The sequence below is a fragment of the Phyllopteryx taeniolatus genome, chromosome 13 (assembly GCF_024500385.1).
Source record: "Phyllopteryx taeniolatus isolate TA_2022b chromosome 13, UOR_Ptae_1.2, whole genome shotgun sequence".
Lineage (NCBI taxonomy): Eukaryota > Metazoa > Chordata > Actinopteri > Syngnathiformes > Syngnathidae > Phyllopteryx > Phyllopteryx taeniolatus.
Window position 1 is genome coordinate 5,472,135 of NC_084514.1, and position 26,854 is coordinate 5,498,988.

Consider the following 26,854-nt stretch of genomic DNA (forward strand, 5'->3'; position numbering starts at 1 on the left):
GGACTAGCCAATCGCAGGGCACATGTAGACAAACAACACATTCACACCTATTGATAATTTGACTTAATGAACCTAACATGCACGTGTCTGGAATGTAAAAGGAAGGCGGTGTACCCTGAGAAAATACATACAAGCATGGACAGGATTCTCAAAGCCAATACATGTAGGCCAGAGCGGAGATTTGAAACCAGAGCCCCAGAATTGTGAAGAATATGAGTACTTGATCATCCCTAGCTTATAACCATGTCCTCAGGCAAATTTAACCTGTATTCATTTAAATGGCTTGAAGATACAAAAAAATAAAAAATCAATACAAATAAAATGAACAGCACACTATGTCCCTAGAATCTCTTAAGGGTTAAAGAGCTTGGGGAACGGAAATGCTTTGTCTTCTGACTTTATAGCCCTAATGCATAGGTGTCCCAATGTTGACATTATTGAAAATGATCTATGATCTGTCGCTTGCTGATGCTACTGTGGAGCAAAGTAAAAACATCCTTTCCGTCAAGAAAAGCCTTCAGTGCCGTTCATAGCAAGCATTTTAAGACCGCCTAATCTCTATCAGAGCCTCCTTTGTTTACAAGTTGGCAGTTTCACTTTCCAAGTGATTCTTCTTGAATTCTTATTGGTCTGTTAATTTTTGGAATGGTTACAATTTTATCACTTTGACATTTTGTAAGATGGATTTGGAGTACGTAACTGTATGAGGTTACAACAGCCCTGATGTCAGATCACTTGCTAAAATTGATGGACATTTCTTAATTTAGAGAAGGTGGAAAACCTTTTTCTTATCAGAGACCATCAGAGGGCCATGCATACTAAATTTCTGAAAAAATCAATAAATGTAACAGTCAAAGTATTGTATGTATTAGTTGAGTTGCAGGTTTGTTTTTAGAACTGGATGGTGGGTCGAAACAAATACTTTTGCGGGCTGTGGTTTCCCCAACACAGTAACAACATGCCTGATCAATGCACCCTTACTTTGAAATTCTGCAGACCACACATCATACTAATCATTAACCATTTACCTGCATACAGATTTTGATTTCATACAGTCATTTAGATTGTGGTAAAATATTTAACAAGCTGAAAACTGGCTTGAATTTCCACCTCACGGTTTTGTTCGGTTTCGTAACATCATTATTATTTTTGGGTGTTTTGATTGTAAAAGGTTGCAAATGATCTCACCCAAACCATCGGAGCTAAGCATACTACTGTCTGTTGAATCAACAGAGAATCACTGTCAAAATACTATATTGGCATTACAAGACTACATTGTGTTAAGACATTCGTAATTCGATTCGTTTTCTCCGGGCACTCCGGTTTCCTCCCACATCCCCAAAAACATGCATTTATTGGAGACTCTAAATTGCCCGTAGGCATGACTGTGAGTGCGAATGGTTGTTTGTTTGTATGTGCCCTGCGATTGGCTGGCAACCAGCTCAGGGTGTACCCCGCCTCCTGCCCGATGACAGCTGGGATAGGCTCCAGCACGCCCGCGACCCTAGTGAGGAGAAGCGGCTCGTAAAATGGATGGATGGAATGGATGGAAACGAGGCTTCATTACTCCGTTCCTACCTAGTCTTGTAACAACTTGGGTTTTGGCATTTTCTATTCCATTCATTGAGATTTTTGGCCCCTGTCCTTGTAATTGTTGACTGATTCTCAAGTTCCTCTTTGCTGTTTTCTTTTGTCATGTTCAGCATATTGAAAACTGTTTGCAACGATAACAAATAAATCACTTATAAAACACAGTGGCCGTTTTAATTGTTATGAGGACATAAGGGCATCTTATTAACGACGTGTTCATCCCTTACTTTTTCACGGATGCTTTCAACAAGGTTAGGTTTTACAGAGAGGGCTCGTTGGACATTGTATTTATTTTGCTGTGTTGTCCCGGTGGCGGTTTTCTCTTCTTATCTGGAAGGTGTTGGTCCTTAAACCCCAATTCATCACTGACATAGTCTCACACGCACACACACGCACACACACACGTGGAGGCACAGAGAAACACGGGGTGATCTGTTTCATTTGAGTTCTTTTATCTTCCTGCTGTAGGAATGTGGTCAGCTATGATAAAGTCTCAACCGCTTGCATTTCACACACACAGAGCAAGTGATAGTAGCTCTCTGTGCACGTCCGACTTGTGAGGTTTTTCCGATGGTGACAGATGCGATGCCGGGGTCGGCCACTCTGTCTTCGCCCATGCGTTTTTCTTTATCAGCGCATCGTACACTCCCAGCCTACGCTGGATGTCTTCATAAATAAAATGGCGCATTGGCTCTAAAGGGTGACCATGGTTTCTTAAAAAAAAAGTCTCTTAAATTACATTTTCTGAAATGAAAGCCTACGATTATCCTTAAAAAAAAAAATCATCCACATTGTTGGTGAATTTTGACCAGAAAAATAAGAATTTATCTTTTCATTTTCGTCAGTATAGATAAAGTAGATTTGGGGTAGTTTGTACTGATAAACGCTGCCACCTTCAAGCTACAGTTGCATTTCACCGAAAGTGAAGAAAAAGAACATAAGGCTTTTTTTAAAATTATTTTTCTATACAAACTGAAACAGTTACATTTTAAACTGAAAATGCTACATTGTGTTTGCTCCATCTGCATCACAGTTCTTTCAAAATGACCTGACGATAGTACCTTAGTAAAATGAACTCTGAAAACAAATTATCCCTCTCTGGCCCCATCCTGTACCTCTAATTTGTTTAAAAAAAAACAGTGTGACCGAAGAAAAACAACCATCCCTTGTTTGCCAACAACTAGGCATAAGACTAGTAAACAGAAGAAGCTGAGAGGATTCAGAAGCAGTGGGGAATTTCGGCTTCAAAGGTAAGTTTTTCAACTTTTATTGATTTTTAATTGATTGTACATTCCAAAAAATAAAACTTCAACCCAATAACATTTAATGTTATAGTAACACTTCATTACGAATGAGTCATGCTTCCAACGTAGCAGCTTAGTATGGCTAGCGTTGCTATTTTGTTGAATCCGGTTATGTGTTCGACCAGACTATTTATCACGACTACGCACTTTGGTGATGCCGTTATGAAAGGCCATATTTGAGAATTGTGCTCGCACACGTTAGCGAGGGGCGTAGTTTTGGTCAGAGACTCGAGAGAGCCCGGCATTAGTGAAGTGAGGCTACTTTCAAATCTCTGAAATCGGAGCAAAGTTGCCTTGAAGTCTTAAGTCTGGCATCCTTAAACTGGGCCTGCTGTTTGCTAGAAACACATTTGCTTTATTTAATGACCTTTACCAGCCGCTGTCGTGAAAAATTAATTCTCTCGCATGCTTTCTTTTGTGTGCGGACACGCATAACCGCACAAAACTCACACGTATATACAGCTGTGCAAAACACACACATAAACCCGTGGCCCCCCCCCCCCATGTAATCCATCATCCTCCGCAGACGCGCACAGCCCCCCTGTCCCCGCGGATGACAAAACATACACCTCATCCTCAACCGCTGTCGCCTCTTCCACCTCGCCCCTCTCCAATAGGAGATATCTATCTATCAGGCAATCACGGCCCGCCGACACTCCCCTCCGCCGTTAAAATACTGCAAGAAGCCGAGAGCCATAAGGCCAGGGACGACTGGAGAGATGAAATCCAGGTAATACATCGCTCGTCGCTTCTTAGCTAGCCCCCTACGTTAGCATGCTTGGCAGCACATAATGACTTTCTTCCCCTCTTCTTAAGCTTAAAAGAAAATATTTGTTTTATCAATTCTTGTTTTTTTAACCACTTCTGTTTGGCAGCGTAGTCATGTCGGGAATATTCTTCTGGTTGTCTATTTGTCTTTTATTTATCATAAAATCATTTGTTCATTTGGTGCAGACAGAGAAAGTAAAATGAAGACAGCAACAAAATATCACTTGGTGCATGGTTGGGGGAACAAAGAGAAAAGAGAGAGCAAAAATAATAAAGAAAATTAAAACACCTTTTGCAGCCCAGTTGAGGAACCTGTGGATAAACAAAGAGACAAATGAGCAAAAAGCAACAACGATGTGTCAGAACCCTTCGGGGAAACTCCGGGCTAAAAATGGAGGGAAAAAAGACAAGAACAACACTTGTTGGAACCTGGTTGGATCACCTCACGATAAACAAGGGGAAAACTAAAAGCAGCAGCAACAACAGACAACAACAAGAGCATCTCTTGGAACCTCGTTGGGGAACTTGGGAATGGCAACCAGCAAAAATGTATTATATTTCAATTCAAAAAGCAAAACAAAAGAAAAAACAAAGAGCACAAGAAAGGACAACAACAACACTTGTTGGGGCCTCATTTATCCAGCCGGCGTACACCCAGAAATGTGCGTAAAGCGTGTGTACAAACATTCCCATGCAGAGTATGGGGAACCCTGGGATATATAAGGCGCAAACAGCAGTAGCAAAAGTCAACAACCTTTAATCTCTTGACAAACATTGGGATAAAGACCATAAAGTAACAACACAAGATAATACTAACACCTGTTTGAACCTGGGGATAAACAAGGATGGGAAAAAAAGAACACAGCAACAAGAGAAGACGGCAGGGACATGAGTGAGGGATGTGGCAGTAACTCTGGTAGCTCCGAGCCCGGGAGAGACAGAAATAAGTTGTGCGCTTTTATCAACCCTTCCTCAACTATCTCCCTTCACTGTCGCTGCCTTGCGGCTCAGCGCACCTACCAACTCTTTTAATTTCTTTGGTCAACAGGTCCGCCGCCTCCAATCAGGTACGAGCGGCATCCCTCGGGCCTTGGCGGCTTCAATTTAAAGGCCAGCCGATAAGCGGGCAGATTCATGCATAATCTGAGCGTAGACACTTTGGCTGCGTTGACCCTCTTGGACGCTTCACTCCGGGCAGACTGCAATGGACGTGCCTCATTTTTCACAGTGGAGTTCCAAATAACATCTTATTGTATTATTTTTCTTCTTTATTCTTTAGGAGGATTGTTTGACTGTGTTTTTTTTAATTTGGCGCCCATTAATTTGTACATCCGCAGCAGAGTGGGGAATAGAGCACCGAGGCTGGCAGCGAGCAGACTTGAAATGAAATTGAATGTGGTGTCTGTGTGCAGGCGCTTTGAAAGCCCGACAAAGCACTACTTTGATTGCATGCTGCAGCGTGTGGAGGCAGGCCAGCAGCACAATTAAATAGCCCCTCACTCAACGGACAAATGGTAAACAACGTTGCGACTGTTGGATTTATGCTACTTTCTTTCCTGGCAATTCACTTTCAACTCTTTGTAATCTTCATTTATTTAATAGAATACATCTAAGGAAATAAAGTTGTGAAGTTGCGGTGAGACACTGCCTCAATACACATCAGTAAATCAGTGGATAGTTTTTTATAGTTTTATATAGTTACAGGCCCAAGTGTGCATCAAGAAAATGACACAGGTTTTATTCCTAAAAGGTATATTTAATATTATTGTAAGCCACTATAAAATTATGCACAGTTTGAAAATAAAATTCAGTGATTCTTACATACAACTAGAGTGAGCCCGTGTACCACTGTACAAACAATAAATACACTTTTTTTTTCGGAACTGTCACACAAGTTAACCACTATAATATATGAATGAAAGCAATAAAACTACATTTTTCATTGGGTAAAAAAATAACCACAATTAATACTGTATTTAGGTCACAGCAATACAACTCTACTATGTCATTTTAAGCATTCTTAATTGCCACACAAGTGTAAATTAGAAGTTAACCATGTTCATATTGAGATGTAAAAACAACAAAACTACTACATTTCATTTTTTTCCTTCATTGTAAGTGGAAAAAGATGGAAAAACAACTAAAGCAGTTTTTAGAACAAGTGGCTATAAAAGTGAGTCCAGTTCATGTGACCTGCTTAGTTTCATCTTCTTAAGGTCACCTAGTTCTTTCTGAATAACTACAAAAAAAAAACATGCACAAAGAGTAAAGCCCTTGATGCTGAGGTCTCGGAATTTCTTTTTGGGGTGTGTAGAGTTTTGACTATAATGAGCGTGGCTCCTTGTGATCCAAGACGTGGTGGTCTATTACTGAAGTGGAGGAGTTGAGGGTACTTTTCCTCTCGCCATTGCCTTTAATCTCCATTAGGCTCACGCAGTTTGTCACTAATCCACGGCGGCTACTCTGACACCCATTCGTCCATTGAGAGTTTTGCGACCAACGTCGGCATGTATGCCTGTTTATTTATGAATGTGTGTGGTTCCCTAGTACATCATCATGGGTGACATCTCTGCGGGCAGCTAGCAATAGCGCTGTGGCGTGTGTGTGCGCGTGTGTGTGTTCTGAGACAGTTTGCCCTTCCTGCTTTAGATCAGCGCTCGCACCCTGCTCCAGGTTGCCTTGTCAGCTTCCGTAAAGACACACCTCCACACGCTGGCTCGCGTAGGGGCCACTCATCATCGTCCCATAAGGGCTCCCGAAGAGAGAATTTGACGCTGATTGTTAGTGTCATGCTGTCCCATGCCTAATTTAGTCCATTTAAAGGGGACATATTAGGGAAATGTGACTTTTGAATGGCTTGTATGCAAATATTGGGTCCCTGGAGTGGAAGTGCGTTCTGTCTGTGATCGACCTGTTTTGCATTTCCGCCACACTATGATGTAACAGCGGGGCATATTTGCATAATAAAGGTCTCCCAAGCCAAGTTTTTCAGTCCATGACTCGGAAGCTAGGCTGGCCGAAGGTCCAGAGCCACTTTCAAGCGACAAAGAATTCGCCAGCGGCCAGTGTGATTAATTTGCAGTCTGAACGCAGAGGGATGACACACGACTTCAAAGCCAAAAGGTGCTTCAGTAAGTGCTGCTGTTTTTGGTTAGCAACGGCTCAGCAGTCAACTATTTAAAGACCCTGTTAAGAAAAAAAATAATATTTCAAATAAATTTGACATACCACAGAGATGAGTTTTGTAAACAGCGCTGCCTAATTTGAATGATTAAAAAAAGTATAGTATACTAAAAGTATAAATCGGCAAGTATATGAAAGATAGCTTACAAAGTGTTCAAAAATCACAATTGTTAACTGTCATTGAAATACCACTACTGTAGCCAAGGGGTTCGCATACCTTTTCCACCCTACACTGTGAATGTTCACATCATGTAAAATAAAAAATAAAAAATGGTATGATATCAGCTTAAGCAGATTGTGTTTGCCTATTATTGTTACATTTTATGACCGATTTATGCAGAAATCCAGTTACGTAAATCCAAACGTTTCACATACTTTTTCTCGTGACTATTTATCACATAGACGTAACCCCATCCCCTCATGTCTTTAAGAGTCTGTCATGGTCTTCACTATATGAGATGGATGTAATTGAATCGCATTCCTTTCTCGAGACCCCTGCACCTTCCTCTAAAAAGCCCCTTAATGCACATACAGTAAGTCCTCATGAGTCTTGTCCCATGTCCAACTTGGGTTCCTCTAGTCGTTGCTAAATCTACATTACACTTATCATATCGTCATTGCAGAATACTATCTATCGCCCAGTATTCTGTGACATACTGAATAAAATATATGATCATGAAGTCCTCGTATCCATTGATTTTGCATGTTTCACTCTAAAGACAAAGACGAACCTTTTGCATTTAAAGGACGACGTGGTGCAATGTCACTTATGCAGTCAAAAGGTCACTGCGACAATGGTGTTTAGTGGCCATATACGACGGTACATGAATTAAACATTTGGCACCACGACAGAGACCGTCTACTAAAACAGATGTTATGATGGACCACCCAGGACCATGTTAGGAGCAGGATTTATGGTCACAAGCATTGCAGGTCGAACGGCGGATCTCTTCCGTACATTTTCATCCTCTCGCTTTTGTAGGAGTATTTTCTATATTGCTGTTGGAAACATCAAGAGTTGTTGTTCTGGTTCCAAGGAGCAAGTTATCAAACCGGATAGCAGCTGTAACTGATAGTAAAAATAATTTTTTACTTTGGTGCTTGAGTGCCTATCAGTGTACTTTTCTACTTTTATTTAACTCAGAGTCAAATCTATACTTCTACTTGTACAAGGCTTTTTTTTTTATTCAAGTGTCTGTACTTCTCCTTAAGTAGCTACACAACGTGAGTACTTTTGCCACCTCTGCATGCTGCATCGTCAAAATCTAAAGGAACATTATTGCGGCGATTATTGGCCATTTTGATCGACGCTATATCCCTAAATGTGTCTGTTTCCTCAACATAACATCATTACTCACCTCATACAGTGGCACGATGCGTGTCTCGCGCTATGCGCTGGTCTCTAATGGTTCCCAAATCAATAATACAGTCGCGATTCAATAAAGATCTATTGGGTCCCTGTAAGAGGACTTATTGTCCTAATTTGTCAATCGCGATTCTGGGACCCGAGCACAATAGCGGCATTGAACGCCTACTGAGCATTTTTCTTACGCTATGCAGTCTTAAACGAGCTATTGTATGTTCAGTAGGCATTCACTGGAACCCTGCACCTTGAGGGGATGAGTACATCTATTGACGAGCTGCAATCAGAGCGACAGCAAAGCTGGGAAGCGTAAAGAAGACTAAAGCATAATCACAGGTCCCCTTTAAATAGGCTTCAATAAAAGGCGAGCCCATCTTTAATAAATCCCAAGTGGCAAACACATGGAAAGTCAAACAAAAAGCTCCTAACAGAGTGCGTTTAGAAATGAACCGAGTCACAGTGATGTGTGATTCTGCCATTTAGCATCGCAAATACTTTATTTCACATCGTCAATAATTAAAAGGGTTTTGGTGTGCTGTTAATTTGGATTGTTTTTACCCCAATTCCATTGCTGTTTCTTAGCCGTCACTAACAAATACAGGTATCCCAGGAAGCCTTATTCAGTCTGTCAGTCTCAGTCTGGGGCCCCTTTTCAAGGGTCTAGACATCAGTGTGTCCACTTCACACGCCTGGGGAATCTCCAGCAGCCTTTCTCAACCTCTTTTAAAGCGTTAAAATAATTTAAAACTAGACAAATACATTTCAAAAAACTGATGAAATAGAAAGCGTTAGGCTTCTATGGCTTTAAGAGTGTGCTCCTCTGCAGAGATCCATCCAAAAATGCTTCTTACATCAGCTTTTCATTTTTTATTTTGTCTCCACTTTGACTCGTCCTGCCTCCTCCCTCTCTTTTGTTCCATCCTACGTAAGCGCAGCCTACCTTCTTTCCACTTTTGCCTCTGCCGGTATCGCTAAAAGGCCGGCCTCTTTGTTCTCCTCTGCAGACCACTCATAAGGCGACTCTCTTGTGGACCTGGCCAACATGAATCATTCACCCGCCACATTGTGCCACCTCTTGTAACATCCTGACCTTCAGCCCTCACACGAATGCCTGGATGGACACTTTACACACCCCTGAAGGAGCTTCCACCGGCATTCAGTCCCTCTAACCTCCTATCAAATATTTAGCCAGCGAGGATGGGAAGTCGCACATGGCCAGCCTCTCATATGCTACGCCATGCTTTTCTTGCTACATCTATTTTCAAGGCAAGGAGCGCTTGAAACATTTAAGTATGCCCCCCACCTCCCCCAAGTGGAGTGGCAAACATGCTGTTTGAGACTGCTGCAACAGCAGCGCCGTTATCTTGTTTAAATCTGTCTTGGAAAGAACACAATGCTTAGAAACCAGACCTGACATTTCCTTTCATAGTTTCTAATAGTAGCAAAACAGCTCAGTGACCTGCAGGCGAGACGAATGAAAGGATACATGCCAACACACATTTGTCTGAAATGTGAGACACACTCTCTCTCACCAAGTGTTTCAAGTGTTTCAGAGCACTGATGGTGGTCACTGTGGCTTCACTAGCAATGATGTGTCAAGCATTGGCTAGTACAACCCCTTTCCCACTCCCAATCTAGGCCGGCTTTTTTCCCCATGTCGTTGTTCCGTGTGAAAGGTAACGACGCGAAATTGGATGTTGCCGTCAACAGCCAAATTTCCTGGTCCCAAGGTACTGTAGTATGCAAGTTGGGACAGAAGGGGAATAGTGGCGATAGTGAAAACCAAAGTTTAACAGCTAAGACTCTTCTGGTATTGTGGTCTTGAAAGCAATTCCCAATTGCTGTTGTCCGGCAAGTGTTTCACACCAGACGTTGGCATGGATGTCGGTCTGTGTTTAAACTTTGTAGAAATGGGGCTTATGTGTCCCCTTGGCATTGTTTTCGGTCAAAGCCAGCTTTTTTCATCATGTCGCAGTTCTGTGTGAAAGGTACTGGCGAGGACTGCGGTTTTAAAGTCAAAGTTTAAAGGGCTAAAGGGCACTTTGGCAATGTTCTGGACACAAAAGTTTGTCCCTGTGCCAGTCCCAAGTTCCAGTTTCCCATCAAGGGTCCACACCCACGACCCCTTTTTCCTTCCAGTCTGATACATTTGGATGAGATTATGTCATGGTATATTTCTACTTGATGAACAACTTTATCAGGTCAGCTGTGTTTATCCCTTTTGATAATATTGTACATTCTGGAGGGGACGCTGGGTTATTTTAAGTTCACAGCAGAGAGGTGACAGAGTGAGCTGATGTTGCATTGGAGCGCATCATATGTACAATGTTGCACCTGACACATCTGGGGCCATCGTCGATGCTGCTGCAGCGTGAAAATCACTGAGCAAGTTTGCTAATGCGTGTTTACAACTTTGGATTTTGGATAAATGTTACGATCCATCCATCCATTCTTAATACCGCTTATCCCGTTCAGGGTCTCGGGGTGTTGGAACCTATCCCAGCCGACTTCGCGCGAAAGGTACAATACAGCTTGAACTGGTCGCCAGTCAGTCCCAGGGCACATAGACACGGAGAACCATTTGCGCTCACACACCCACACCGTCACTGAGTGGGAACTGAACCCACGCTGCCTGCACCCGAGTCAGGCTAATGTACCACTCCACCATCAGTCTGAATGTTACAGTGTGAAGATAAAAGGACAAATGCCGCACAGTTTCACTGATGCCATTGTCATACAAACCGTGAACATAACTTTCGAGATCAGCATCTTTATCCAGATTATCACCAAAATTGAATGGGTTCTTGCTCAGCCCATGCACTACCCCGCTACAAAGTTTTGTCAAAATAGTTTTTCGTATTTTTTTCATAATCCTGCTAATTGCATGTAAAAATGACTGCTGTGAAAACCTAAAATTGGTGTTGGGCTAAGCCTTTAGCACTGTAGTTCATATTTAAGAAATGGAATTGGATTTTCTGATTATAAGCAAGTAGGGGTGAAACGGTAGCGCGACAAGTAGCCGCCATCTTTGTGGAATTTTCTTGGAATGAGCACATAAAAGGTCTCTAAAATCCTCCATAACAAATTAAAAAATGATTACCAAAGTACGACCTATTCTGCAGCTCTTTTTACAAATAAAGTTCCATTTGTGCTATTTGAGTTTTTAGTGCAAGAGACACTTTGAAACCTCACAATAATTTTGATGTGTTGACTTTTTGGCCCGTACAAGCTTATTGGTGAATATTTTCAACTGACATTTGTCAGCCAATCAGAAAAAGGCTTCCTCGAGAAGCAGACAAAACCAAATGGGCAAGGAGATACAGTAGGTTGAGAAATAATGTAGTTATACTGTTTTACTCTAATTTGAAAGTGTTTTTGATCAGATTTTCTATAGGTGAAATCACACAAAAAAACGTCCCCCTAAAAGGGATTTTTTTCCGACACAAAAAAATACATTTCTCTTGAACCCATCATCTGATTTTCGAAATTCTTAGTGTGTTGTACTCAGGTTAAAGTGACCATTGCAACAAATTTTGACAGACTGTCATTCTTTTTAAATCTTGTCACGTCGCTAGTCATGGTATGCCAAAATTCATAGTTCACTAGGCTACATGGTTTTCAGGTCATGGTTCAGTACACATTTGTTACGTTTAGGGGGGGAATGCATATATAACAACGCTGAATGGAACAGATTTCATATATTTGAAATGAAACATAAACGCAAACTGCTCGAATTAAATTGCCCCATAAATGTAAGATTATCAAATAAAGAAAAATGTTTATTCATTGAAGTACAAATAAATATCTAATAGCTGAAATCCTTTCTTTTAAAGATATTGAAAAATCCGTTGCTCTTCTTTTTGGAAATGAAACTCATAAATTGATGGCGCACAGATATATTCACATTCGCCTGATGCTGTTTCAAATTAGTTTGACCTACCATAAGCATAACCGTAACCATAGTTGTCCTGGCAACAAAAAAAATCATTGTCATCATTATGAGAATTATCATTTCCAATTGTTACAAGGATATAGAGCAAAAACCTATCCAAGGAATAAGATATGTTAGTGAAGGTTATATGAGATATGAGCTCCTGCTATTACAAACGTAGATCATTTCAACAGGCACAACCGCAACAAAGACATTTTGGTCTTGGGAGCCGCTGTTAAGTGCAATCTCCATTGATCATTCATCGCAGCATTTAAGCACGTGTCACCTCTACTCCGAACCCTCCTCACATTTTCAACTCAACATTCCATCAAAAAAAAAAAAAAAAACCTGATGCACATATTGAGCTCTCCCAACCCCCCTCTGACGTGCCAGAGTGCTTATGGATGAATGAATAATGTTATTGCATCCGATAAAAATGATAGTTATTGAGCTACATGGTTGCGAGCCATGACGCCCACTCCACCAATTTGTGCGTGTAAACAGATATTTGGTTTCCAATATGGCCACGTGTCCATGTGGGTTTGTGTGTTCATTCTGGCCGAAGCAGCAGTCACCGCAGGGTGGGCTTTTATTAAAGAGTTGTAATGAGTGAGAGCCATCAGGAGCCAGCTTGACTATTGATTACCTTTAAAGAGCACTCAGTGGAGACGTGCTGCGATCCATAGATGATGCTTGGCATGCCAAAGCACGGCTAAGCCTCGCTGCAGCCACGTCTCAGGTTTTGTCGAGCCTTACGGCATAGATCTTGTGTCACTCCATTTAATGGCTCTTTCCCAGCCCGTTGAGCCTTGGTGGATGGGAATGATCAGATCTGACTTCAACCAGTTCTGTCACATCACATTTTACAGGAACAGTTTTCCTTTTCTGCGATTGTTAATACCGTATTCCCTCAAAAAAAGCAGACATCCCTCTAATAGACGCCATGCACCAATTGTTGCCGTGTGTGTTATCGCACTAAGACAAATAAATGCTTCTATCAAATAGACGCATCAGGGAAAACAATCAGGTAGCAAATGTAATTATCTGAGCTCAGATGCTCTTGTTCGCACACTGGTATTGCAGTGAAAATTGATGAGCCTTTTGAAGTAATGTTGCTAACCCAAACAGATGGCCTCTTTAACAATGACTAGCATTCCAGTAAAATAAATGCAATGCGATGTGAGTTCATGTTTAACGTCGGGGTCGCCATACTCTTAAGACGAATAAATGTCTCATTCATATAGAAGCTTCCTTTTATTCCATTAAAAAAAAAAAAAAAAAAAGCTCATTGACAATGTTGTTCCCACACGGACATTAAAAATGAATTGCTAAGCCCATGTTGCTAAGCAAAACAGCAGCACCTACCAAATCATTTGACATTTCATTCGTGCAGCATAACAGCATATGGATTTACAATACAGTAATCAATTTTTACTGTATACTTTTCTCAAATTCATACATTTTTCTCTGAAACCTATCACCAAATGTTTGTTGAAAAAATATTTAAGTCATAATCTTTCTAAAAGGCCCTAAGTTGCTACTAGATGCCCGCAGGCACGGTGTCAAGAAAATATGTTGAAGTGCTCCATCTTGACTGAGAGAAGAGTTTTTCATGTCAGGGAGTTGCAAAGTTTAGCCTGGGTTGTTAGTGGAAGTTACAGCATGTACATGCGCACTTCCGGTATCTTTTCTCGAAAGCAAATCATGTGTTAGCCATTTATTTTTAACTCTAAAATGATATGAAACTGTTTAGGGATCATAGTTGGTGGTGTATTATTTGCGAGTTTACTGTATAGCCAGTAAATCACACAGGGGGTGAGGGAGCATCACAGCAAATCAATAAATATGGACGATAGAAATAAACACTTTGTGTAGGGAGAGCAAAGGCCTTGAGTCAAGGGAGTGTTGAGATTGAGCAGCCTCCTGTCAGGTCCACACACACAAAAAAAACGCACTAAAGCAATTGACACGTGCATACGTGGTTCAAACAATTCATTTCAATACAAATAAGTGTTGTGCGATTCCTATGCTGTGCTGCACGCACCCATGAGGGTCTCGCCAAAGTTTCAGCATCCGTAAATTCTTCTGTTGTCCTGACTTCATCGGTTTGATTACAGCAATTAAAAGTGTCCGTTATCAGCCTCTAATTACTGCCACCACTCTGAAGTGTTAGAAATAGAATCCACCAAATAATAGCCATGAACAAGAAATTGACCTAAATACATCAAGATCCATTTTCACATTCCCCCCCCCCCCCCTCCATTGTAACACTTAAATCATCTCTTAGCACAGACGTCTCCCTGAAACACATCGTCTTGGCGTGCTCCATTGCGCTGACATGCATAATTACCGTTCGCTTCTGAGGAAATAGGGATGTCTTCATAGACTTTTGTGTTATTTAATTGTGTATGAAAAATTGGAAGATTTTTTTTTTTTAGGTTACCCCAATTTTTTTGTACATTTTGTATAAACATATTAGAGGTATAACTGGTCAGTCAACTCGTCAATAAGTTGACTTAACTACTCCATATCGCTAATCATGTCTTTTACCATCTCCTCTTCCAATTGGCCAATTTACAGAGGACTTTCAACTCGCCCATCTGCTGCTGTCGTCGGACTATAACGCTCTGTAGTGCAGTGAAATGTTCGGCCAACAAGCCGACACAGTCTTTATACATTTCTCTGGGTCTAAGACTACGAAATACACATTGGTGGTGGATGAGAATAGCATTTAGCCTCACTAGCTGTAGCTGTTGCGATCGCTGCTAGTCTTAAAATATTCGTACTAGCGGGACCACAGGACTGGTGTTGAGGAACAAGGGCAGAGACACAAAGTTCAATATTCGATACCAAAATTAATTTTTAATAACTGTGTGATAATGAGAAGTTTATATCACAACGCACACCAACATTTCGACACTTGTGTCGCTTTAGGACACTGTGTCATCACACTTACAGACGCACCGTACTACAAGCAGAAATATTTGACTAAAAATGAGACCCATAGCACGGTCACCTGAAAAAGTCCTCAAATACAATAAAAGCACAGTGAAACAGTGAAATGCTTCATTTTTGTTGTTGTATATCAATGAACATTTTTTATTTGCTGACAATTTACATAATAATTGGATGACACAGCAAATGTTTGATTTTTATATATTTAGAACCCCTTCTGATGTACTGTTTTTGTAGCAAAATATAGCTTTCTGACATACCACCAGCATCCCACCAAATGCATTGGTGTTTTTAACTTTTTGGACAGTTTCCTCCCAAGCTGTACTGGGAACCCAGAGGCCGCTTGCAGGGGGTTATCCGAGGTCAGAGCTGATGAAGTGCACTCCTCGAGAGAGACAGGCGACAGTCCAAAAGGATTGACACGGTGTGACACCTCTTTGCATCAGTGTTATGAGTCAGCTCCTTGATGTGGGCGCAGGCCAGAGACAGTGTGGCATTTGCCGGTTGAACGGTGGCCGATTGAGACAAATAGCACACCCCCCCCCCCCCCCCCCCCACCCCACCCCCCTCGCACACACAACAGAGGATTCACGCTGACACATCACAGTGCATCCCTGGCTGCCTCTTACTTCCTTTACAAGCGCAAGGATGGGTTAACACGTGCCCCTTAACCCAGGAATGAGGAGACAAAGTAGTCAGCAAATGCCTTGCTGGGATAATGAGTCTACTCTTTGTTCACTCGGAGAGGATCGCAGTCACAAAACCAGGAAACACTCAAAGAAATAATTGAAAGGCCACATATTATGGAAAATTGACTTTTTAATGTCTGAATAAAACTAGTTTGGTGTCTGGAGTGCTTGCTCCCCATCAAGTGTGAAATGAAACACTTGTATAAATCTTTAGTTATATATCCATCCATCCATTTCCTGTACCGCTTGTCCTCACTAGGGTCGCGGGTGTGCTGGAGCCTATCCCAGTTATCTTCGGGTAGGAGGCGGGGTACACCCGGAACTGGTCGCCGGCCAATCGCAGGGCACATATAAACAAGCAACCATTCACACTCACATTCACACCTAGAGGCAATTTAGAGTCTTCAATCAACCTACAATGCATATTTTTAGGATGTGGGAGGAAACCGGAGTACCCGGAGAAAACCCACCCAGACACGGAGAGAACATGCAAACTCCACACAGGCGGGGCCGGGATTTGAACCCTGGTCCTCAGAACTGTGAGGCAGATGTGCTAACCTGTCTTCCACCGTGCCGGCTTTAGTTGTACAGTGGGAGGAAAAAGTATGTGACCCCTTTGGAATTCTTCATCCAATTCACAAGAAGAAGAAAAACAGTCTCCTCAAACTAATACCACACAAACAATTATATATTTTTATATTTTTTTATAGCAAATAACATGTAAACAGTCACAGAACACAGAGGAAAAAATTAAGTGAACCCTTAGATTTAATAACCGGTTGACCGGCCTCCTTTAGCAGCAATAACTTCAACCAAACGTTTCCTGTAGTTTCAGATCAGACGTGCACAACGATGATGACGAATTTTGGACCATTCCTCTTAACAAAACTGTTGCAGTTCAGCAAGATTCCTGGAATGTCTTGTGTGGACAGCTCTTTGAGATCATGCCAAAGCATCCCAATCGGGATGAGTTCAGGACTTTGACTGGGGCAATTTAGAACACGTGTTTTTGTCTTCTGAAGCTTTTCTGTTGTTGATTTGCTTCTGTGTCTTGGATCATTGTCCTGTTGCAACACCCATCTTCTTTTGAGCTTCAACTGTTGGACAGATGGCCTCAAGTTCGTCTGCAAAATATCTTGATAAACTTGTGAATTCATTTTTCCACTGATGATAGCAAGCTGTCAAGGCCATGAGTTCTTGCTCCATGCTCTAGAACCTTGTGGCTTATTTTTATCTTTCAGACTCACTAAAAGAGCAATATGTTTAAAAGTAAAGCTCGGAATGGAAGTCGGCAACATAGGAAGGTATATAAAATGTATACATTTTATGGGTAAGTAGCAAAAAGTGGGTAAGTGTTTTTCGAAAGTGGGTAAGTGTTTTTCGAAAAACACTGTTTCTGCACTTCCGCCTTACTGTGTCATAACAGCGGGGTCAATTTACCTAATAATGGCCCAAGACTTGATCCGCTAGGCTGGGCAAAGATCCAGTTCCACAATCAAATGACGGCTGCTACTAGTCTTTGGACAACTAGCCAGTGGTGGCTTCGCGCAAGCGCCATTTGTTTGATGATGTGTCTACACTATGAGCCACATACACAGTGTATTGCTTTTATTGTCCTTTGGTGATTAGCTTTTCCCCCCACACTTTGGTATCTGCCTCCGGCCGACTGCAGTGCACATTTTCCAGCGAGATAGACCCCAGAGTTATGCATACACCTGACGGTGAGATGATATGAAGCCTCTCTAGTAGCAAAGCTCAGGCTGCACCCTCAGTCGTTATGTTAACGAAAATCGGACTCATCATTGGCACAACAATATATGGGGCACGATGAGGGCTGGTTCACCAGCATTAGAACGGGTCAGCCCCTAAAACTGTTTTAAAAAATCATGTCTCCTCTAACAATGCATGGTTCTAAATTAGTACGCAGCCTGAACACGTTATCCCTTCATTTTAAGATATACAGTATGTCTTTAAGAAGGTAATTCTATGTATTTATTCCAGCCAGGGCTTCTCAATCAGGGCTATTTCCATTAAAACCGTTCACACACTCATTAAAGGTCCTGATATACTGTGATAAAAAAGCATTGCACCATTTCTCAACAGCCAAGAAATCTGAATATTTGTGATCTTTTGATCAAAGCTCTGTTAGATTAGCAACAAGCTCCTTGTGAAATAATAGAAAGAACTGTATTTTGTGTGCGAATGCTTCATTCAAAGCAGCCTTCCTGCTCATGCTAAAAACCTAAACACTAATTAAGAAGCTCTTTATGGAAATGAAGTTTGAGGCTGAAGGACTCGAAAGTGCCAATGCAAGATATATTATTTGGTCTAATTATTCATTAATTGACTGTTAAGAATCCTGTTGGCTGTGTGGAATTAATGGACTGCAGTACTTGGCTATAAACAGCAGAGGCACTGTTGGTTTGCTGTCTAAAGGACAACATGCCGTCAGCTAAGCGACCCTGTGTAGAGTGCCACAGCACGCGTTTGTTTTAGTTCTACAATAACAAAATGTGAAGTTTATGTATGTGACATCATTGCTTTAAAAACATGGTCTACCAAACGGTTGAGCATCTCAGGTAAAGGCATTTATGGTCCTTAAAACTGATTCGTTGTGCTCTTCTGATTAGTTTATCCGGTGTTTAAAGGATTACCAAAAATGTCTCCCCCATCTGTAAATAAACACCACCAGCCACTAGCCAAACGCTCATCCTTACACCACTCAATAGACAATTTCAGGTTTGTAAAAAGTAAGCACCAGGATACTTGCGGGTGGCAGAAAATCTATCGTTGCCTGTCAATCACAGGGCACATATATGGACAAACAACCATTAACTCTTACATTCACACCTATGGACAATATAGAGTCTTCAATGAACCTAAAATGCATGTTTTGCACATGGGTATGCGAGGAAGCCCATGCAAGCACAGGGAGAACGTGCAAACCGAGATTTGAACTAAGAACCTCTCGATTGTCAGGTCAATGTGCTAAACACTGCTAAACACTCCTGTTCTGCTTTCAAATACATCTAAATGACTGAAAGTAGGTGTGATGTCATGGTGAAAATGTATGTTGTAAATGTCAGTGAGAATCTTACAAAAATTGATCATAGGGAAAGGCGATCTAATTTCCCTCATGGGACGAATAAAGTATCTAGCTAGCCATCAGTATGTGCTACTCTATATGAAATGTGACAGGGGTTGGATAAAATTTACTGGGGGGGGCTTACATTGTCGCTGGACGAGACCAACTTCCTGGCATCACTTTGCTTTGATGGTAGCAGAAAACATTTCAGACGATCAAAGAGTTGAGAACTCCTCAGGCCTTGGCATATACCATCTTCCCCTCCGCCTGCTTCAGTCATGCAGCTGCTGCACCTCCAGGGGTTTTGTCTTGACTCAAGTCTCCCAAACACAGCACCTGTACCGGAACGCTGTCGGGCTCCCGGATAAGGTGAGCGAAGGCCCCTCAGCTCTTGTCTCCTGACCGGCGGTATCAGCTCAAACCACAGCAGCAGCCCATATCTCCTCACGCCCGCCAACCCTCCTTTAGGTGCTCTTTGACAGAAATAATTGAGGCGGGGAGGTGCTGGGAGGTTAATGAAGCGCTCCCAACACACGGTTGACCTTTCCCCAGCCTCTGTGCACATCATCGCAGCTGCACACTTTATTTTTTAAGGGGGGTGTAGGGGGGAGGGGGGCGGGGGGGGGGGGGGGCATAAATGAAAGCCTTTAAATAATTTATCTGACTAAAGTTCCCACCAGGCCCTTCATTAAAGATTGGCCGTGACATTTCCCTTCTCTCCCGCCTCGCCTCTCATGCTTGCCGCCTCAAATCCAGTCATTGTCGATTTTTTTCCCGTCATGTTCGACCCGCTGTCTCGCTCGCTCTCTCTCTCTATCGCTCTGTGTGTCTGACATTAGCCACATTAAAGATTGAAATCTTCTCGACAGGCAGGCGTCCAGACAGGAGCTGTGATTTTATGAAATTGAGCTTATTCCTGGCTTTGAACGTGTCGCGGAAAAACTGACAGTCAGATGGACGTCTGCGAACATGAAAACGGATAAATCGAACATTTTAGGTGCTAAAGCGAACATTGACAACATTTTGGCGGGAGTTCAGATAAAAAAGAATTCAAACTACAAATTTGGAGTGGTATGTTCACGATTCAAATCACCTTTCTTTCTTCATAATAGACCTTTTTTTTATTTGACACTGCACTTTCACTTGACATGAATCGTAATATATTGGTAAGATTGCTGAGTGTCCTGAGTGATGTAATGGATTATTTACTTTCCTATAGGAAAAGCTTCCATTGTGTCCCGAATGTGTGTTTTGTGAACTATTTAAACCTAGGGAGGAAGACCGAAACATTTTTAAATCCGTAACAGCCGCCTGTTCTGTGTTTATGTCAATTCTTCTTTATTACCTCGAAACTGAGGATTTAAGTGCTTTTACAATGTGCTTAGTGAAGGATGAAACAAGGAGCGGAGAAAATTCAAGATGATAATAGCAAAAAAGACAACTTCATTACCTGAGTGTCCGCAGCAAGAGTCTCATGCTTTTTTTTCTTGCTTTAAAGAAAGAAGCAGAGGGGAACGCTCCGGAGTTAATATGTAAATATCGCTTACATAAAGACACATAACCTAATTATCTTGGCACCGTGAGCATTACTACACAAGAAATAAGCCGCTGACTTGGATGCAGGTTTTGACTTTTAAAAAAATGAAGGTGACAGCATGGTGTCACATGATGAAATTAGCTTTAGTGGTATGCGTGGGTATTAGACGATAAAGTGGTTTATTGCCAAGCCCCCGACGAGCTTTTCCACTGAAGTCCTCTTGAGAGATTTCTGAGGATATTTTCTAGCAGTTGTCTTATTCAGTTTATTTTGGTTGAATTTTCAACTCTTAGTACTTCGTTTTGGGTTATTGCATCACCAGGCTTTTAGCATATTTTTATTGGCTACAGCAACACTCATGTAGAACATATTCTGTTGTCGAAAAACACTGTATCCAAGTCACTATTTCCAGTGACTTCATTTCTGGTGATTACGTTGCGTCCATTTTTGTATAAAAGCCTTCATACTTTTTGCGTGTGCAAAGAGCGTTTTCCATTTGCAAATCTAGTGATTTCTTCTATTCCTTTATTCTTTATTTCAACATCAGTTCATCACAGTACCTTTTAAATTTCCATTGTCAGAGGTTGTAAACGGCACAAAATGAATTACTTTGGTGTGCCACATTACAATTAGAGTCCAGTTGAATTAGGTTCACCATGGTATTGTGGGACTCCAGTTCGCCATGTTATGGTTTTAGACTAGTTTAGTTCGTTTTCCCCAAGGTACAGTTAAAGTCTGGTTTAGTTCATCTTTCCATAGTCTCGTTAATGTCAAGTGTAGTTCAGGTCACCCCGGTTAGTCTAGTTTAGTTCAGATTTTGTTCAATTCACCACAGTATGGTTTTATTAGATTTTGTATGGCATGGTGAGAGTTGAGTTTAGTTTCCATTTGGTTCACCGTGGTACAAATAGGATCCGGTTTAGGTCGCTTCACCATGGTATGGTTAGAGTCTGGTTTAGTTTGGGCTTGGTTCTCTTCACCACCGTATGACTAGAATCAGGTTTAGGTTAGTTCGCTATGTCACAGTTTTTCTTTTATATTGGCTTTAGTTCCTCCCCTTGGTACGGTGATATTCTTGTTTAGTTCAGTTTGCTATGATATGGATAGAGTCAGGTTGTTTGGATATCAATGTACCCTAAAAAAAACTCAACTGAGCTGTTTTATTTCTTTACTTGTTTCCCTGTCCCCCCTCCAGTAACTTGCTCATTCATCACCCTGACATCCTTACACATCACTTCTGTTTCTTTCTTTGTTGTCACTCACATTAATAATTTTCTTTCCCCCTCCTAACTGTCTTATACAAAGTGGGTTAATCCTATTTGTACGTGTTTGTTATTGAATGCGGCTCGGTAAAGTACCCCGGCGTGTTGCGCATGCAGGGGCGTCTGTGTTATGGCTGCGAGCGAGCGTGGCTAATTTCCAGCCCGCTAAGGGTCCTGAAGGACTAAGCTGCTTTTGACCTGATAAGCTCATTTAGAATTCCACACTAATTATGACAGGACGCCGTTTGTGCAATCGCCGCATAAAAGGAACAGGTCTCGCGTGCATGGGCCCACTAGAGTGATAAAAGGGGAGGTGGGGGGTTCAAGTGCAAGCGAAAGCAAACCACGTAAGGGAAAGTTAAAAACAAACAAATGGAACAATGATGGAGTGAAGAGTTTAAAAAAAAGGCAGAATTTCAACAATACTGAACTCCAAACTTTAAAAACTTAAAACCAACTGAGGTGAGTGTGGTGAAGGACTTCAATGCAAAACACTGAACCACCAGAAAAGATTTTTGTAATCAATTTAAGATCAACTGTGACAGGTCAATTCAAAGCCAGGATACAGGGTATTTTACTTCACAGTCGAGAGGGTCAGGCTTCGAAGATAGGGAAGTTGTCTTGGACCAAATTGATGCAATGTTCCGTAATCCACAGTTAGTATGTCAGGAAATGCTCAGACTTCACTGTTGTCCTAATCCATGATTCACTGAGAGCAGAAACAGGGAAATTTCCTCCTTCTTGACCTCGTAGCAGAATCCCCAACAGCCACATGGACAGGAAAGGGCAAATGTAATAAGGCAGAACTCTCACTGGGTCGTGTTTTAGCGTCTTGCATATATGACTGTCCGACACTCTGACACTGATTGCATCATCAACAAGGCCTTAAATAGGGAGGGGGTGTATCACTGTGGCTAGTAGAACGTTATTGGCTGACCGATTGATTGTCTGTCATGGCAGACTGTCCCACTGAGATTTGTGGAAAGTATTTTTGCAGATGACTGCTAATTAACTAGCTTAAGCGTTGTCCATCCATACCAGTACTCGGGCCAAATATGAGGATTTTAGCCCCACTTCTGGCTGCAAAGGCCCGATTCTCAGATGTTTCTAAAATATTATCCTGAGTGATTATCCTTTGGTGTGGGGTGTGTTAAGAGTGATTTATGATATCCCCCCCCCCCCCCCCCCTCACCAATCTGCTCCGAAAACGGCCGGGGCTAACAATTGTAAATGTTAAGCAAGGTATACACATACCGTTAATGTGGCCAAATTTGAGCCCCCCGCCCCCCAATCAAAGTTCCCACATTGTTATTCTACACACGGTGTTTACAGGACTAACCATCACAGATGTACCTCATCTTCCACCAAGCAGTTTTGAGAATGCCTTTAAGATCTATGCCTTATCTTACATCCACAGATATGAAGGTATATGTCAATATTATTCCCATCAATGTGCTCACGTTACATATAGGTTATCAAAGCGCTAATAATGTTATGGTGTTTTTTATACAATACAGTGCTATTTTCTTTGTTTACAGTACAATAAAAACACAGCAAAATGGTGTTTTTTGGGGAGCGTGGGGTCCTGGAACAGGTTATGGCATTTCAATTAATTTCAAATGGAAAATGTATTTTGGACATGAGTAAATTAAGTTACGAGCTTGGTCACGGAACAAATTAAACTTGTAAGTCAAGGTTCTTAGTGGAGGTAATTAGCCGTTGTTGCTGACTTGTAAGGCTAAAGTGAGGGCAGCTGGGAGAGGGTCCTGATGTGTCACAATCTTCCTGGCAACCAATCCTTCAGACAAATGCGCACCTGCATTTGTTTGCATCCCGGCTCGGATTAAAACAGGAGGCGGCCCAGGAAATTTCCGGCTTGGTCTCGACACCTTTTTATTTCTTGTATTTGGCGCAGTGTAAAGTGGGTCCTGGTGTTTTTGCTCCATGTTTGCTTGCATTGTGCTAAAAAAAAGCTCTCAGCGGTGACCCTGCGTCCGTATCTCGGTTATTCTCCTCCATTTGGTGTTTCTTCCTTTCACGGCATTGAAAGGCAAAGGTTTGAGCGTGGCACTTTGCTCTGTGTCAACATGTAGCATCCCTTCTAAGCCCAATGAATACTCTCACTCTCTACTCTACTCTACTCTGCTTCAGTGCAAAGGTCGTCCTCGTCAAATCTTTATGAGGCAAACAACCACATTTGCGTCCCGGGGTGCCCTTGAGCAAAGCACTAAACCACAGTCACTTACCAGCATGACATTGAATGGTCTCTTTGTGGTTTGATGCATGCAGCTTAGTATACAGAAAAAAAGCTCCTCAGGGATATTACAGAAGAATAATGTATTTAAGAAAATAATTTAAAAAATATTGTGAAAATGAATTGCATTCAACAATCAGTTTAAAGAACAAAAAGCTCTCCCAGTGATTAAATCATTAAATGAGTTATATTCAATCAATTAATTACAAGTGGTAGAAGTTGAAGGAATGAATGATCTAATAACTTTAAAAAATGTAAATATCACATATAATACATATATAATATGTATATGGGCAATCTCATGATATTTAGTTACAGTACAGTAATATATATATATATATATATATATATATATATATATACATACATATAGATATATATTCTTTAATAAAAGTAGTAATATAATACATTTATACACATTTATTTAATATGTATCATTATCCTAATTACATAGTTATAGTTATGAGTTGTCATTGAACTTTTTTGGGAAAACAAGAAAAAGCAATTTTAAGTGAGCATGTTGGTATTTTTTTTGTTTTATTCCTTTGGTTAAAGTAAATAAAAAAATATTATGGCAATTATGCTATTAAGCTAGCCACATTCAAATGATTTAATGAAAATCTTTGAGAAATATCAAAATAATATGAAAAATATTGATAGAGCCACATGTTTATTATAAATATTCCAATAATTATTAAACTTATGAACATCTTATCATAATATATATTTTTTTACTCCAGTTTAAATATTATGTAAAATAAATCATTTTCATTAACAATAAATATTTTAAATGACAATAGATAGTAATTTACTTTAAAAAATAAGGCCATACAAACTTTAGAATTGTAGTGGATGTTTAAAACATCTGAGTCAAGTATTGTACTTATTTTATAAAGGCTTTCTTAGGGTTATGCCGTTGCACAATCTGATGTCCACTGTTAGATGTAAACTGACTGTGTAACTGGCACCAACCATCTTTGGCAGCACTTAGTCTCTGTACTGGCAGAACCCCCCCCCCCCCCCCCCCCCCACCCCCTAGAAGGTTTGCGCCATGGTGGACATCCATGCATATTGTACACATGTGCTTTTGTCCACCTTGTTACTTGTGTGTGTCTCTTGTAGAATTCCGGAATTGCGCAGCCATGCAGTGTCCGAATTCTTAGCAAGCTTTATGTGTGTGTGACGTGTCCTTTGAAGCTTTGTGTGTGTCATGACACTTAATTGGATGCCGGACAGCGTTTGGCATTTTTTTTACTCCACTCCCGGCGACCACGTTTGCATCCTCTTCTTCTTCCTCCCCGGTCGTTTGAAAAACAGCAGAGGACTCGATCGGTGGTCGCAGCCGCTTATCTTCCATGCGTTCTTTTCGCACACGCTGATGAGCCTCTGGAGTGTTGGACTGTGCACACTAAACACACTCACAAACACGCATACTGTATATACATGCGCACCCAAATACATATACAGTGCTGCCTTGGGAGAGAAGAAGAAGTTTAATTCATTCTGTAACCGAGCCCGTAACCAAAAACTCTTGTATCGCAAATCATTTTTCCCCATTAAAATGAATGGAAATGCCATTAATCTGTTCCAGCCAAATATTGTTTGTTTTTTAATAAGGAAAAATAGCACTCTATAATATTGTACACTATCGCAACATGGTTAGCGCAATAAACTAACATAGCAGTCTATGTCTTCACTCATGTCACAAACAGACATTATACATTTATATCTTGACATAAAAAGGGTATTTCATTATTAGAGTAGCATTATCTTAGTTCATCAAAACAAAACGTTTTCAGCAATTTAAAAAATACGCAATTTTCCTGCTAATTATAGTGAGTAAATAGTTTTGGGTTTCTTTGTACATTGAATTCATCCTTGATTCTTTGGTATTGCCTATTGCACACACACACAAAAAGCCTGTCGTTTCATATACGAAACTTGGTCATGTCTTAATATTCCATTAAATGAGATTGAGCAAACCCGTTAATTACCGCTTGCTTTTAGGGCCTTTCGCAATCACTTTAAGTTATTGACGTTTTAATCTGCTTCGTGCACAAGCATCTTATCACGATACCACAGATACTGTAAGGCATCATTAAAAGGGAAAAGCGTGAAAGCGACATGAAAAAGAAAAGATTAAAATGAAGTCAAGATAAGGCGAATTCTTAACAAACCTTTAATTTGGGAATAAAATAAGCGTAACATCTCAAAGCTTGCATCTCTCCAACAAAGAAAGCGTCTTTGATGTGCGAGATAGTGACAAAAATACTTTTTTTTTAGAGGGGGGTTGCTTCTATTCTAAAGCAAACGAGTGGTGATTAGTTTGATAGCTGCAACACACTCACTGTCGGCAAGCATAGCAGGCTGTCACTTGGGGAAAAGAGATTGTTCCGGAAAGCCCCCCATTACAGTGCACGAGGTTTCAACCTCAATTATAGGGAGAATATATATATATATATATATATATAGTAGTCAAGCAGCTAATCAAAATGGAGGGCCGCCTCCTCCGACAAACGGCTTTTTTTTCTTTTCTTTTTTTTTTTTGAAAGATGGGGTGTTCATCTATTCTCTTTTACGACCAGCACCTCTCTGATTGCCTCAGCTTTTAAAGAGCTGACGTCGCTCGGTGCAATGATTCAGCGGAAAAACACAGGGCGGTCGGCTGACTGTTATAAATCAGTAACGTAAGACATTATTAATATGATACCAGTTATAAGTCTTGGACCTTACATACTGTTCGCTGGAAATGACAGCAATTCTGCTGCTTTGTTTTGTAGCGGCCATTTTAAGGTTCTTTCCAACGACGCGGCAAAGACAAACAAAAGAGTTCGATTGCAACCAAATTGGAACCGTATAGACCGGACTGATGGGTGACACTGAGTTGGGAGATTTCAAGTTTGAAAACTTTTAGTTGTTCTTTTGGTTAAAAG

General features: G+C 41.1%; 1 protein-coding gene and 1 long non-coding RNA gene across 6 annotated transcripts in view; one reads left to right on the forward strand and one right to left on the reverse strand.

Annotated features, from left to right (window-relative positions):
- The window catches only part of LOC133487905 (uncharacterized), a 29,537-nt gene extending 10,126 nt beyond the window's left edge, over window positions 1–19,411 (reverse strand). Inside the window, exon 1 of the long non-coding RNA XR_009791499.1 lies at window positions 19,014–19,411. This is a non-coding gene — a long non-coding RNA (uncharacterized LOC133487905). The remainder of the gene's footprint in view (window positions 1–19,013) is intronic.
- The window catches only part of pacrg (PARK2 co-regulated), a 181,558-nt gene that overhangs the window by 107,377 nt on the left and 47,327 nt on the right, over window positions 1–26,854 (forward strand). Inside the window, exons 8-10 of one of the 5 annotated variants that reach the window (XR_009791487.1) lie at window positions 2,731–2,840; window positions 3,512–3,624; window positions 4,711–7,135. The exons of 3 other annotated variants lie outside the window; for them this stretch is intronic. The gene's annotated coding sequence lies outside the window, so the exon portion shown is untranslated. Of the gene's footprint in view, window positions 1–2,730; window positions 2,841–3,511; window positions 3,625–4,710; window positions 7,136–26,854 lie in introns of those variants that run through there. One more of the 5 variants, XR_009791488.1, reaches the window with a different exon arrangement.